The 14,990-nt window shown below is 52.8% G+C and overlaps 1 protein-coding gene across 2 annotated transcripts in view; it reads left to right on the top strand.

The window, feature by feature from the left end:
- The window catches only part of TSC22D3 (TSC22 domain family member 3), a 57,885-nt gene that overhangs the window by 27,979 nt on the left and 14,916 nt on the right, over nt 1–14,990 (top strand). The gene's annotated exons all lie outside the window — the stretch shown is intronic.

Below are 14,990 nucleotides of genomic sequence, written 5' to 3'. Positions count from 1 at the left end.
GCTGGGGAGATAGATCACACACAGAGAAATCACTCCAGAACAATGATAGAGATAGTCCACAGATGTAAAATAACACATAGCAAAATGTCTTATAAAATGATGGTCTCTATAAAGTGATGGGTGGAATTAAGTGGTAAATGCAACTGTCTGGAATCTCGGTGCAGAACTTCATGGGTGGGATCAAGAAGGACCTTGTTCTAACTGTCACTTGAATACCACAGCCCTCAGCAAGAACAAGGGGGAATGGAAGTGGTTAAAGTAGGTTCTAAAGCATGTGTTTAAGTATTGAAAGTTTTGGGCATGATTGTCTTCCATGCTGAGCTCTTTATGTTAATGGAGCTTCTCGCAGATATCCAGGTCACTGTGTCTCAGAAAACAGCACGTGCTGTTTCCACACTAGCCATAGTGAAGGGTTAGTGGCTTCTAGTAGTGGAGGGTTGGCTACGTCAGAGGGGGTGGGGTCAGCTCAGCTTCAGCCCCAGCGCATGGCTTGAAGACAGACGCAGTCGATATAATTTCAGCCTGAGCATGCCAGGCTTAGCCTTGTGGGCCTTGCCATCTGCTTACAATCTGGCCCCAGAGCTTGCTCAAAGTTAAGAAAGCTATCTAAGGCTTATTACCTTCTTGAAGCTGATAGGCACTCCTGCCTACCCACTTCTTCTTTCCTGTTCACAACTGGAGGATTATACCTGGGCTGTGAAGGAGCAAGGTGGGCTCTGAATCCCAAAGAGGTGGCAAAAGTCACATACCTAGGCTTGCCCCCATACTGCCCTCCCCAACCGGTGGAGAAACTATGGCTGAGTTTCTTCCCCCTCCAGAGCTTGAGCCCTGGTAGGAAGAATACTCTAGAAAAGGTGAAGGCAAGAAAGAGCGGGGGTCCCCAACCCAACTCCGACTTGACATTGAGCTCCAGGTGTGATGGCCACATGGCCCCATAACATCAACAGGCATATCCCTTGACAGGTGAAAGGGATCTAAAGTGCTCACAGACTCATACCAGCCTCAGGGCCACATTCAGCTCACCGGGCTACCCTGCCCATGTCAACTCAGAGCTTCTAGATCCCAGAATTCTTACTTGGGCCTTGGGTTGGTATATCGTCTTCCAACCATGGCCAGGACCCAGAACTCTTTGGGCTAGTTCCCTGACTTCTAGTGCCAGCTCTTCTGCTAACCAGCAGAAGTCTCCACCTCACTCTGGGCCTCAGTTTCCCCATACATAAGATGAAATGGTTGGACGACATGATCCCCCGAGGTGCTCTGGCTCTGCCATCCTGCAGTCTAAGTGCCTAGGTTTTCTCATGAGGCAAATGCTTTTTTTGCGAGGGGGCGGCCAAGGTATATTTGAGGACTTTCAGTTTGGAAGCTGGTCCACAGTTCCCAGGTTGTGTTTGTTTCCGTGTTTGCTTCTTCCCGACTGGCTTCTCCCATGGCTAAGGGCCGGCGGCCCCTCGGTTTGGGCCGTGAACGCGGTGGGGCGGCGGGTCGGTGGTTCAGGGCCGCCCCGGGCCTCCCCCTCTGGCTGCGGAGGAAGTTGTGTGTCTCCTCCAGGCCGGTCCTCCTCCCCTGGGAGGCAGCCTTGCGAAGCGAGCTGAGCGGCCCCCTGGGAGACCCGGCCTCCGGGCGCCGGGGGTGGACTGGGTGTGGGAGTGGGTGCTGGCTCGGGGCCCTCGGGGAGTGGGGGCTTCTGGGGACCCCGCGAGGAGCCCGTGCCACTCCCGGGCAGGCGGGCGGGCGATGAGCTTCCCCTCAGGGATCTGGGACACTGGGGCCTGGGGGCGGCTTGTCATTAGGCTATTGAGGAGCCTGGGGGAGACGAGGGGGCAGGGGCTCTGCTACAGCGCCTGCTCTGCTTCCTCCAAGGGACCTGGGAGGCCTTCAAGCCCGGCCCCTCATTTCACACGGGCCGGAGGAGACTGGCTTCCACAAAGCCACAGGACCAGGGGTTTGAGGGAGGGCGTGTTGTTCTGTGTGATCACGTGACCGCGGGACTCCTATTTCCCAGTGCTTTCTGGGGAAACATTAGTAGCCTGGAAGGATGCTAGGTGGGGAGACCAGTGATGGTGTGCCACACAGAAGGCAGTGTCAGCCACAACAAACAAGCAGAGCCTCTCAGACAAACACAGACTCTCTCTCTCTCTCTCTCTCTCTCTCTCTCTCCCTCTCGCTCTCGCTCTCGCTCTCGCTCTCTCTCGCTCTCTCACACATACACACACACACACACACACATACACACACACACAGGCCTAGGCCTCACTGCACACCCCTGTGCCTCTGTGGCACTGACTTTCTATGACGACCAGCTGGCAGCCCAGCCCACATCACCTGCTGGTACAACTTCACTTTGTCCAGGTGTGGGGGAGGGATGAGGTTCCTTGGAAGGGGAGGGGCATCTTCTAAAGCTTAAAAAAATGAAAGAAAGAAAGAAAACAAAGCAAGGCTGAAGTCCTCCCACAGGCAGGCTTGTGCTCCGGGTGTGCTTTCGCAGGCCAGAAACTACAGAACTGGGAGTACTGCCAAGTGCTTTATCAAAGGAAACAGCCCGCCCAACAGCTGGAGATGGGCTCCTGCCAGCTGTGTGTGCCTCTTGGTTGCTCCTTCTGCTTTTCTCTCCCCTTCTCCTATCTCCATCCATCCATCTCCTGCAGCCTTGCACTTTGCATTGGGAGAGCCCGCAGGCGGACTTCCTTGGACCACAGAGAGTACCCTTGATGCCGAGTAACTGAGCAGATCGTAGCCCCAGCTGGAGTGGGGTGGTGGTGGCTGTCATTGCAAGGGGATGTGCCGTCCAGAGGCAGGTCTCCTGGCATCGGGCGAGGGGTTGCTGGGTGGCGGGTGCTTCTGATGCAGCTGGAGCCTTGGGGAGATACAGTCGAGTAGTCGCTCGGAGCTTCCTTCTCACCCATGCTGGGAGGCGGGTGCCTGGCTGGGCTGTGTGTGTTGGCTGCAACAGGGTGTTTTCCAGCAACCTCAGCAACTTTCCCATCCATATTCATTAATTAGTTAATTACTTGGACTCATTTCTCTAAGCCTTGGGCTTCCCAGGAAGGGAGGAGACGATGGGCTGGTGGGGGAGAGCTCTGAAGAAGAGTGTTCTCCCCTTGCTGGAGGTGGGAGGCCCACTGGCAGAAGCTAAAGAACGAGAGGGCAAGGGTATCCTCCTGTGGCTTCACCACTTCTCCCAGCCCTCACCCATTTCAGGCTCCCTGTGTGTCAGCTAAAGTGTCCCGGCACAGCCCTGAAAGGCTGCTCCGAGCTACGTTTGTAGAAGCAACCCAGTGGAGAATGGTGCCAGCTGGGCTGCCTAGCTCTGTGAGTGGAGCTAAAGGCAGCAGCCCTGTCTCTGGGGAGACCCAGGGGCTTCGTTCTGTTCCCTGACTGTGCACAGCCCGCACCGTTAGCCCCAGTTAACCCCTGGGGGTGGCTGAAGGCCAATCTAACATCTCCTCTGCCAGCCTGCCACATCTCAAGGGCAGGGTGCCTGTTGGGTTTGTCTCTATCCCCCTAGTGCCTGCCACGTGCTGGGGGCTTAAGTAATGTCTGGTGACCTGGCCTCTGAGGAAACCACTTTAAAGCTTGGGTCTTACCAAGAGGGAGGCAGCAACTTGGTCTGTGTGTATTCCCCAAGGTTGCTCCTTAGCAGTTTTACTGAGTGAGTACTGGTGTGAGGGCAAGCACCATGATGGGGGGCCTTGGGGGTTCCCAAGAGGTGTGAGGTTGCAAACTTAGATAATCTTAGCTTCTGGCATCTGGTGGGCGTTCTGCTGCCCATCTTCCCTCTTTCACACCATGGCCCACCATCTCCTCCACCATTGTGGTTCTTCTCCAAGGCCCAGCTCTCCAATCTTCCCTTTTACCCCTCTCTTCCTTCCTTCCCTGAGGCTTTTTGTATAAATGGGCACATTCATATGCTTAGTCACAAGGGCCCTGTAGTTTAATGAGCACAGGCTTTGCAGTCAGCCAGACCTCTACTGAATCCCTATTCAGCCACTCTACCTGGTGGGACTTTAAGTTATTTCGTCTCTCTGGACCTCAGATTCCCCTTCTGTAAACTGGGGAGGGTTAATTGAGATAAAATACGTACTGTATATGAAGTGCTTTGAACTATGTTTGGTGCAAAGTAGGCACTCAATGAATGTTAACTGCTGGTGTTCATTACTGCTACCGTGTGTGTGTGTGTGTGTGTGTGTGTGTGTGTGTGTGTGTGTGTGTGTGTGTATTGGAGGCATCTATCATGCACAGCTGAGCTGATAAGACTGACTATGTGCTAAACCATAGACAAACTGGAGGACCTGACCAAGACACTCAGAAGGCACTCTGGCAGTTCCATTTGTCCAGCCCTGGCAGCCACAATCTTGGGTGGAACAAGGTATGGAGGTCAAGAGCCTGAGGCCGAGTTCAACCGCTTATCCCTGATTCCATCCCTCCCAAGTAAGGCTTCTCCTCAGGCCATAGGCCAGACTAGACTCGCAGGCGTGGATAGGGCCAAATGTCTTCTGGGAAACTCTACCTTTCCTACAACTTCTCTGGACTCTGGCTTCTCAGCTTCCCTCATTTGGGGTCTCCTATGTCTCATCTGTCCACCCACCCTATGCTCTAATACACATGCCCTTGCTGCACGTTCCCCAGCATGTTGTCAACCCTGAGTGTAACTTAAAAAACCAGGCTAAGACTCGAAATGACCATTTCTATCATGGCCTGTTGATAATTATCTCTCTGAAGATGGTGTGTGTGTGTGTGTGTGTGTGTGCGCGCGCGCGCATGTGTGTGTGTGTGTGTGTGTGTGAAGAACCTTCAGCCTTGGGGTACCAGTTCTTCTGCGTGTTTAAACTTTGTGACATCAAGATTTCTCATTCCTAGTGTTTTCTGACTGCTCAACCTTCCCTCAGCAGTGGCCTCTGAGAGCTGGGCAGTCGGAAGGATGCTGATGTGGGCATGTACATGATTTGCAATGTAGGTCTTCACGAATGGAGGTTTGTGGGGCTTGCCCCCTCCGGTACCCTCACAGGGGCACTTCCGATGGTTGGCACCAGCACCATGTCAGCTGCAGGGAGCAAATGGTGTGAGGAAAGAGATTCCAGGTCTTCTTTGGCTACGGCTGTCTCCTTATTTCCTCTCCTTTCCCAGTTTGGGAGCATTTGTTGCTGTCTGAAGGGCCGGGCAGTGCCAAGACCACAATAAACAGCTTGTCCAGTACACACAAGCTCTTTGGACCCTGAAATGTCAGCTGGCCAACTGGCTCACAGCTAGACCCTGCTGCATGCCGTTTGCATCCGGCCCCGGCAGTGCCACTCAGCACTTGTAGAACCCAGTATCGTAGCAACAGCCCTGGGAGTGGGGACCCACGGTGACCTAGCCCTAGCCCTGGGATGCTAAGCTTAGGGGCCCCACCTAGGGCCCCTGGAAAAAAAATGACTGCATTAGGGCTGCAGCTCTGTGGATCCCAGACCAGCAGAGCGACCCGCCCTCCCCCTCCCCCACCTGGGCCTGGCCCCACGGGCAGCAGACAGCCAGACTCCCCATGCCCCATATGGTTGAACTGCTGACTGGTGTCGGACAGAAATATCTCATGCAGTGAAAGCTAGTGGGGTGCAGGGCACGTGCCTCCAGACGGTGCAGACAGAGCACAAAGGGCAAGAGAAGAGAGGGAGAGGCAGTGGGATCTGGTGGCAAGAGTGCCAGGCCAGGATCCAGGAAACCTGGGCTCTGCTCCCAGCCCCTGCCACCAACTCCCTTGGCATCCTTTAGCAAGATCACCCAGAGGGCAGGGTTGGGGGACCAGGCCCAGGACCAAGACCTTGCCTAGGAGAAGATGAGCTGCAAAGTCAAGTTCATGCACTTGGGAGGTGGGGGTGGGTGTTTAACCAGGAACACTGTCCCCTGAAGAAATACCTAGTTGCCTTTAAATGCCTTGGATACCTCTTGACCAGCAAGGGAACCAAACTCAGGGGCCCGGGGGACATATCAGAAAAGAGAGCACCGCTCCTTCCAAAATGTCCTGTCCTTTGCCTTGCTTGCGAGGTCAACAGGCAAGGACTGAGGGTGGAGCGCACAGCTGTCCCTTAGCCATGGAAGGCCCTGTGATTGTCCTCACCTCTGCCTCTTGCGGCTACCCAGGACAACTTCTCTGGTGTGTGAGGTTTGTCCCTGGTCCTAGGAGTCTGTGTAGAAGTGGCATCTCCCAGCTCACCACCCTAGGCGCCCATGCCTCAGTATCCCCGATGTGCAGAGACCCATACTATGGTACACGCTTACTCTCAGGACCTGCCTTCGCAGCTGACCCCCGAGCTTCATCTGACCCTACATGCTCGTTTGGAACTCGTGAGGTACAGCAGTCTTCAACTGCACAAAACACAGTTGATAGAAGCTACCAGTGTCTGATACAGAGTAGGCGCTCAGTAAATATTTGTGAAATGAATCCAGGTTGGAATAAATTCACAGTACTTTCATATAAAGGACAGCATTTAATAGAAGAAATGTCAGGCTCAGGCTCTGTGGTCTGGTTTCAGGACCAGTTTCGGGGCAGGAGGAAGAAGCCTGTTTGTGACCATGCAAATAACAGCATGAGGGCAGCCACTCTCTGTGTGCATGGAGGGAAGGTAGTATACACCCACTGGGGCTGGGGGAAGGATGTCTGGGAAAAGGGCCAACATCCACTCCAGTCTGAGGGCCTCAGACACTTCCCAGTGCAGGAAGGCCCCATGGTGTTGTCTAATTGGCTTTCTAGTTATTCTCTTCCTTAGTGAAGGCCCAGTGTGGCAAAGCTCGGGTAGGGCCGAGCTTCCAGAATCACTACTGGAGCTCCGGACAGCTTCTGATTATTCCCAACCAGGTGCCAGTTACCAAGGAGGGCCTAGGATCTGATTAGCATTGCCCGAGGGTTAGCCAGGAGGGCCTTGGCCGGGGTCTTCACAAGTCACTCATACCTTGATGTGCACCCACCCCTCCCCATTCGGTTCAGGGGCTCTGGGAGCTATGGTCTGGCCTTTGCAGCTTCGCTGGCCAGATTCCTGTGTTGTCTGTGCCTTCACAGCAGGGTGGGTGAGAAAGAAGGAAAAAATAAACAGGAAAGGTCTCCGGGTCTGTTGACGTTATAAGTGCTATTGATTTTACAAGATTTTTCCATTGGGAGGACAGTGAACTGACCTCATTTTGCAGCCGGCTCGGGCTTTGACGCCACCGTCTAGGCCATGAACTGAGAATCCGAGAGGCTATTGCTTTATCTCAACACATACTTGGTAGTCACCACTCTCGGCAAGGCCAGGCTGGGGCCTTCCAGGGTGGGAAGTGGGAGGATATGGGCAGTTCCAGGCCTCTGCTCCTTCTACCTTTCCCCAATGATGCTCTATGACCCTGGGCCCAAGCACTCTCAGATCTTGCAGGACCTGGAGGGCAGAGGAGGGGGGATTTCCAAACAAGAAGGACTCTTGGCAAAGAGTGCAGACAGGAAGAGGGTGGTTGAAAGAGCACTGAACTAAGAGTTGGTGACTTGGACTTGGCTCCCAGCTGGGCTACTAATTAGCTCTCTGATTTCGAGCAGATGACTTCCCCTCTCCTGGTCTCAGTTTCCTCATCTGTGCAGTGATAGGTGAAACTAATGATCCCCGAGGTCCCTTCCAGCTCTAAAATCCAGCAGATTTGTGAGAAATGCAGAAGTTAAGAAGGAGGATAAGAATATAAAGAAGAAGCAAGAATGAAACATCCCAGTACAGTACAGAATGGGAAAAATGGGATAAAAAGAGAGGTGCACCACATCGTGGTATAGTGGGAAGAGGCCCCAAGTGGAGACTCAGAGACCTAGATCTGGTTCCCAGTTCTACCACTGAAGCTGCATGACCTTAGGTGGCTCACTTCCCCTTTTTGTGCCTCATTCAAGTGGGAGGAATGAGTTAGCTCCCGCCCTCATAGACTACTTTCTCGCTGGGAAACCTAGATACACACATGGGAAACAATTAGGGAATAGAATCAGTGCTCAGCGGTGTGACATGGGCAATAGGTGCATTTGGAGAAAGAGGGGAATGGCAGCTGGTGGGCTAAGGCCCTACCTGAAGGGTAAGGGAGCAGAGTAAAGGAGCAGAAGCCCCAGAATCAGGTAGACCTGGATGGAGTTTTGGCTTTGCCCCTGCCTGGCTGTGTGACCCTGGGCAAGTCATTTGCTGTATTCAAATTTGTTTCCTCGCCTATAAAAGGAGGGGTTGGAACTAGTTGATCCTCAAGGTTCCTTCCATCTCTCTGAATATGTGGGAAGGCAAAACACAACAAAAAGAGGTCAGACAATGCCAAGTAGGCCAAAGGGGAGAATTGCCCATTTAAGGAGGAAGCCAGCCAGTGTGTATCTGACATATTTGCCAGGAGAAAAGAAGGATGGTTTTCCCAGAGCAATAGTGAGCTGGGGGGAAAGGAGAGCAAGGAGAATTGGGAGGAAGAGGCAGGGCGAGGTCATCTGAAAGGAGAGATTGGAAGGGAGGGACATGGATGCATGTTCAGTGAGGGGGGCCTTGGTTGGAGGGCATGCCAGTTAAGGAGCCACCGCCTGGCACAGAGGTCTTGAGTGGGTCCTGGACCAGATGTTAAGGGTGGTGACTGCTACAGTGGACTCACCAAAGGGTAAGCTCCAAGTGGGGTTTGGGGAATGGAAACGCTTTCAAATTGGCAGGGCTTCTTCCACAGAGGACAGAGGGTTCAGGGGCCCATCACTAAGTATTTGACACCCTTGGATTTTATACATCGCTGATCCCTGCCCAGGACCAGAGATAGAGTCTGGACAGGTGAGGAAACTGAGGGCCTGAGAGGGAATTCAACCAGCTTGCGGTCACAGAACAACGTCACGGCAGGGCCAGGAGCAAAAGTTGGTCTCTCTCCTGATTCAGAGCCCAGTACTCTTGTGTGACCTTTGCCCCATTCATTGGATGCTCTTAAACAAATCCCTGATTGGAATTGTTAGCCTCTTAGGGGAAAAAATGGAGTGAAGAAAAACCAATTCCAGGTGACTGAGGTTCTCATTATGAGACCAGCTTTCCCAGGTGGCCTCTCCAGAGAGTTCCACCTCCTCTCCACCTGCCTGCCAACATGGGGCCCCAACAGCAGGCAGAGGGAGGGAGACAGGTGGCAGGGGCCAACAAAATAAGGCCTTGTGTTGCCGCCCTGTCACCAGTTCCCTGCCAAGGCCTAGCAAGGTCACCTTTTGCTTCTAATTTCCTCCTTTGGGGAGGGGAGGTTGAAACGAAGCCCTGAAGGATAAAAGTAAGGGCTTTGCCCCCGCCATTTAGAAGAAACCCTCTCTAGTATTTGCTAGACCAAGAGACATTCCAGCCAAGGGGACTGCTGTCAACCTAATATAGGAGCAGAGCTATTAGATCCATGCTGAACTGTGGTAAGCATCGTTCTCCAGCCCCTAGGAAAATCCCAGGAGCCCCTAATTCTGAAGAGGGAAACCCAGGTTTCCTCAGGTGAGAAGATTCCTGGGTACGGCCTTCAGAGAGAGCTGATTGCTTATGCTGGGAAATTCAGAGGGTGCCCCAGACTGCTCTCAGCCTCTTGTCCCTGGGGGAAAGGTGGGGTCACCAGAGAAACTCAGTGGCGCTAGGCCAGGGAGGCCCCAAATCACATTCTAGCATGCAGGTCCTGGAGATGAAAGAGCCCAGCACATTCTCTGGGTTGAGAGGTGAAGGGAAAGATGGGTGGGAAGACCAGGCGGGCGGGGCCTGGCGGATCTAGAGGTGGAGCAGTTGCCTATCTGGTGCGATGTCAGGAGCCCCAAAGCAGACTCCACCCCCAGGTCTCCCTCAGCACACGCAACCAAACAATGATGTGTTTCTGGAGCGCATGCTGGGTGTTCTGCGTTGTGCTCAGCCTCTGTAGCAAATCATCAAGTTCAGTCATTACCCCTGCCCCAGAGTCCTTCCTCTTCAAAGCTTTTATGGGGATGGGCTGAGGTCAGGGCTGGGAGAGCAGGGTCACTCGGCGCACACGGATGGCCCTGGGCCCTGGGCTGCGAGAGAGGGAGAGAGTGTGGCAAGAGGCCCTTGGATGGTGAAGGAAGGCCTGAGGGCGACAGGATGGGTGGTGAGGGGTTGGGGGAGGGGCGGGAGATGTTCTCAAAGCTGGAGTTACACAGGAGACCAGATTTGGCTAAGGCCCAAGCCCTCGAGGAGAAACAGAGGAAGGGGGCAGGCCAAAGGCACACTGGCATTTTTGTAAAAAGGGCTGTACAAGTAACCTGAATGAGTAATCCCTGATATTTGTCCCGGGCCTTGCAGTTAGTGGTTTCTCTCTCTCTCTCTCTCTCTCTCTCTCTCTCTCTCTCTCTCTCACACACACACACACACACACACACACGCACACGCACACACACACACACACACCACACACACACATCTCCTTTAATTTTCAAAACACCCCTGTCGAGGTGGGTAGGGCAAGGGTAATTACTCCCATTTGACAGATAAAGAAACCGAGACTCAGTGAGATTACATGACTTACCCAAGGTCACACAGACAGTTTTAATGGCAGAGATGGGACCAGAACTTTGATCTCCCAAATCCCAGGGCAGCAAAAGACAGAATTGGTCTAACGAGCATCCAGACTATGGAGGTAACCACCTCCACAGCGTTATATCAGGAATTCTGGGAAAGACCCCTGCCCCATAAATCTCTCTCTCTCCGCTCACTAATACCTGAAATTTCACTCTTAAAGATTCATTTTCCTGGATTGAAACTGTGGCTCCTGTTGAAACGTGAAAGGGTGCTAGAGGAAAGAGTGGGGACACGCGAGAATATCTCAGCGCCTTAGAATATTGTCTGGGAGTATTCCTAGGAGAGTGCCCTGGCCACGGAGTGGGGTGGGGGAGGGGAGGGCAGGGGGGCAGGCCAGGAAGGGAGGGGAGGGGAGGGAGGCAGCCTTTTGCGTAAGAAGGTGAGGAGTTGCGTCAGAGTCTGAATGCGGGCGATGCTGAGAAGGGGGGTGGGCAAGTCTGCTTCTAGAGGTCTAATGGGTGACTGCACCGGAGTCTCGGAGGGAGGTTGGGGGAGGACTTCACGTCTCAGTGGGGGAGGGGGAGGGGGCAGCCAAGGCATCAGCTGGACAGGGAAGCAGGTTGGCGTAAGAAGCTGGAATTGTGGACGGCTGAGTGGGGGAGGGGAGCTATTCAGGGAGCTGGCCTGGAGCCAGAGGCCAGTCCCAAGGGGGTGAGCAGAGGCTTGAGAGCTCTGGGCCCCATTCCAGCTCCTGACCTTGAGTCACCATGCAACTCGGCACTTTTCCTACCTCAGCCCAGACACCCATCAAGTCTCTCTTATCTCAGCTTCCCGTTTTACAGAAAACTGTGTAAAAGTTACTCTCCTGACTTCTCCTGACCGACCCTTCCCTTCCTACATTCCTTACCACACCCCCACCCCATCCAGCATCCTGCAAGCCTCCTGGGCCTCCCAGAAGCTCTTGCCTACTGCTTTCGGTCCCAGAGCCTGCCCCTCTGCAGTGCAGGCTGCCCCTGTACCTTCTGGTCCTGAGGGCAAGGGCCTGAAGGCCTAACCCAGCCTTTGGCCTGGGCCTCTCCACTCAGAGGCACAGCTGTAAAGAGCTGCATCTGAGGACATCAAGGCTGTGACTGATGGAACTGGCAGCAACCTTAGAAGTCACTTTTGCCATTCCTTCCTTCCTTCCTTCATTCAATTATTCCATTCGTTGAGCACTTACTATGTGCCATACACTGTTATAGGCCCTTGGTATATGGCTTCATGGAGCTCCCAGTCTAAATGGGGGTATCATTCATCAAATAAGCCCCCAAATAACTATAAATTCGCAGCCTTGATCCTCTCATTTTACATTTAGGGGAAACTGGGACTCAGAGTGGTTATGAGACTTTTCCAAGGTTGTTCCAGTAGCCAGAGGCAAAACCAGGCCAGACTCCTGTCTCCTGACTATTATCCCAGTGCCCTGTCTACCATGCTCTGGAAACAATACAGCATGAGTGTAAGGGTGGAGCGCTTATCCCTCCATGCAGACCCAGACTTGACAGGAGCACATGGCCTACTTGGCAAGATTTGAAGGTCACTGACGAGCAGTCTCCCCCACTCCCACTGTTGCCCCCACCCAGCTTGTTCTCTGCCCACCTCCACACCCCCCGCCCATGCCTAAAATTGTACCACTGACTGAAATCTAAGGGTTAGAGCCCCATAATCTGGGGAAAACCTGTTAAGCTACTACTTATCACTTACACAAACACATCTCCTGATTTGTCCTTTAGGATGGGCTGGGTCCTTATGATTTGGGGGAGGGAGACTAAGAGTCCCCCTTAAAGGGGGCATTGCTAGGGAAGACAGGCAGCTGCAAACAGTAGTGAGGGGCCCCATGGAACCCTAGGCAGCAGGAGGGCACAGGTCACCTGCAGGGACAGGCAGGAAGAAGGTACCCAAAAATGAAGCAGGAAGGTTCTGAAGACACACTCCTACTTCACAGTTTAGCCTGGGGGCCAGCCCTGCACCAACATTGTGATTGGTGACATTTTTTTTTCAAAATACATGTTTACATTTGGTCTTTCCTTATACTGGATTATACTGAGTCTTTTTGTCCCTACCCCAGCCTGGTGTCGAGTAGTTTGTACTTACTTGCAATTAGGAGGGACCTTCCCTGTGTCTGGTCAAGCAGTTGCCCTTAAACAGTCTGCCAGGCCTGAAATGAAATGCAGATCTGTCCGATCCTGGCATGCTAGGGGGGCCCCCCTTATGGGAATCCTTTAGTCAGTGGCAAGAACCATCCCCCACCTGGGGGGCTCCCCCACCCTAACCCTGATAAAGGCCTGTTAATCATTCCCCTGCAAACTGTGATGAAGGGGGCTCAGCACGAATGGACATTCATGCCAAGAATGCAGCCCTGCCTAGAAATCTCAAGACAAAGCTAAATGCCCAGCTAGAGACAGCCTGGAGCTTTAGAATCACACCCCAGAGGTTCACATCTCTCCTCTGCCACTATGAGCCAGGTAACTCTAGGCAAGTCACTTAACCTGTCTGGGCCTCAGTTTCCTCATCCACAAAAGGGGCTTAATGATAATACGATACCCAATTCCTACTATCAGTTATCCATAACTCTTGACAACGTTCAAAAGGCTAATGAATATACTCTTAGCACAGTGCCTGCTAAGTAATCAGTACATGGGAGCTACTGAAGTTATTATTTGGACCAGATGTGGCTTTGAGATCTCTCAGTGATAGGTCAAGACCTAATAGCGGTGCATCGCTACCCTCTTGTTGAATTAAGGTTTTCATATGTCAGGTTTGCTTAAAGCAAGGCCTACCTGCAGGGCATTCCCTGAGTTGGTGATTCATGGGTGGGATGCATTCCACCCACCTATTTTAAGCTGTTCTACATTTTCTTCCCCTTGACATGGACGTGTTTACACAGAGGAGGACAGTCCCAGTCAAAACAAGATGAAAATACACTGCTGGCTGGGAGCCCCAGGCTAACTGGTTTCAGGTCCTCTCTCAGCTGTCAGCACCTCACAACAGAGCCACGGGGGTGGGAGAACCTGCCCAGCCCTACTCCCCTGCCTCCCTCCATCGGCCCAGCTCTGCCTGGTATCAAGCAGTTGGCCATCACCTGGTCAAGCTAGAGTGGGGTTCTGGAGCTGAGGTTTTGCCAGTTTTACAAGGGCAAGAAAGAGGGGTGCTGAGGGGCAAGGGCTGCCCTGGCCAGCTCTGGTGTGAGTACTGTGTCTGCCGCCAGAGTCGCCTGCTACACAGGCAGAGAAGGCAACTGCCAACAGAGACTGGTGGAAGATGGCCAAAGAAAGCTCCCCCCAGCAACCTGACCTCCTGCCTGGCATTTCCCCCACTGGACGCATTCCTTTGGGTCAACAGGAGGCTCTTGGTAAAAAGAAATTACCAGGGGGAAGGTGAACCCATCAACCCCTTATCAGTCACAGAGCCTTCCATTTCTCACCTATGCCAACTTATCAGTGAGTCAGTAGGACTTGAGGAGGAGATTTCCAGGGAGGATGCTTTGATGAGCATATGCAAACAAGATTCCCCGGACGGGAAAGCACTGAAGATAGATACCCCGAGTCGGGCTTGGACATATATATATTACTGCTCCTCGCGGCCTCTTCAGAACAGTTTGCTTGTGTTTACCAAGAAGAGCAGGAGAAAACAATCTCCTTTGTCACAAACTCTGCTACTCAAAGCTGCCCACTCAGGCAGTTTGGTTTCTTTACAGTGAGTCCAGGAATATTTGGGCACATTTGCCTGTCCCCTGAAAGCCTAAGGCCACCAGTTGGCCAGGACCCATTGTATGGCCCACCCCAGGCAGTACCCCCCTAGTCTATATACTTAGTCAGCCTGGGTCACTTCTCCCAGAAGCCCCCCAACTATTCGGACCACAGTGAGCAGGTCATCATGTTCCTTCCCGGAGAAAAACTAAATAGTTCCCCTTCTGAGAAAGACCTTTCATTTTAACAGGGACCCTCAAGACTTCAAACCCAAGGATGACATTAATGGTGAGAATTTCCTTTATGTTGATGGTCATCAGGGTATTTTTAGTCAGGATGGATTTTTTATCTGCAACCCACCCCCGCCACATCGTTCCAGTTATGTGGCTGTCACTTGCTCAGAATCAGGCTTGCTAGCCTGAAATCCCTCTTTGATGTTACTGCCAGCTGAGACTTGGCTGCCCTCCTCCTGGGCTTCATCACCCTCTACTGCTCCCTGTGGGTGCCCTGTTCCCAACTGACCCAGCCCCTCCAGCTAAAGATGGGAACTGAGCAAAGTCCCAGCATTAGTGCAGAACCAGGAGCACACACACGGGTGAATTATCCCTTTTATTGAAGAGGTCGGGCCTTGGTTCCAGGTCATTAGTGGCCACTTACTCAATTAAATTGTGTTTGGGTTGGGTTTTCCAAGTATGTTTGATTTTCACCAGTCTTCCGTGTTTTTAACTGCAGAGTTGCTCTTGTACAATGATTGTCCCCAAATTAACATGTTAACAGGAGGCAAATTCATGAA

Source organism: Orcinus orca, chromosome X (genome assembly GCF_937001465.1).
Source record: "Orcinus orca chromosome X, mOrcOrc1.1, whole genome shotgun sequence".
Lineage (NCBI taxonomy): Eukaryota > Metazoa > Chordata > Mammalia > Artiodactyla > Delphinidae > Orcinus > Orcinus orca.
This window is presented reverse-complemented; position numbering and strand designations above follow the sequence as displayed.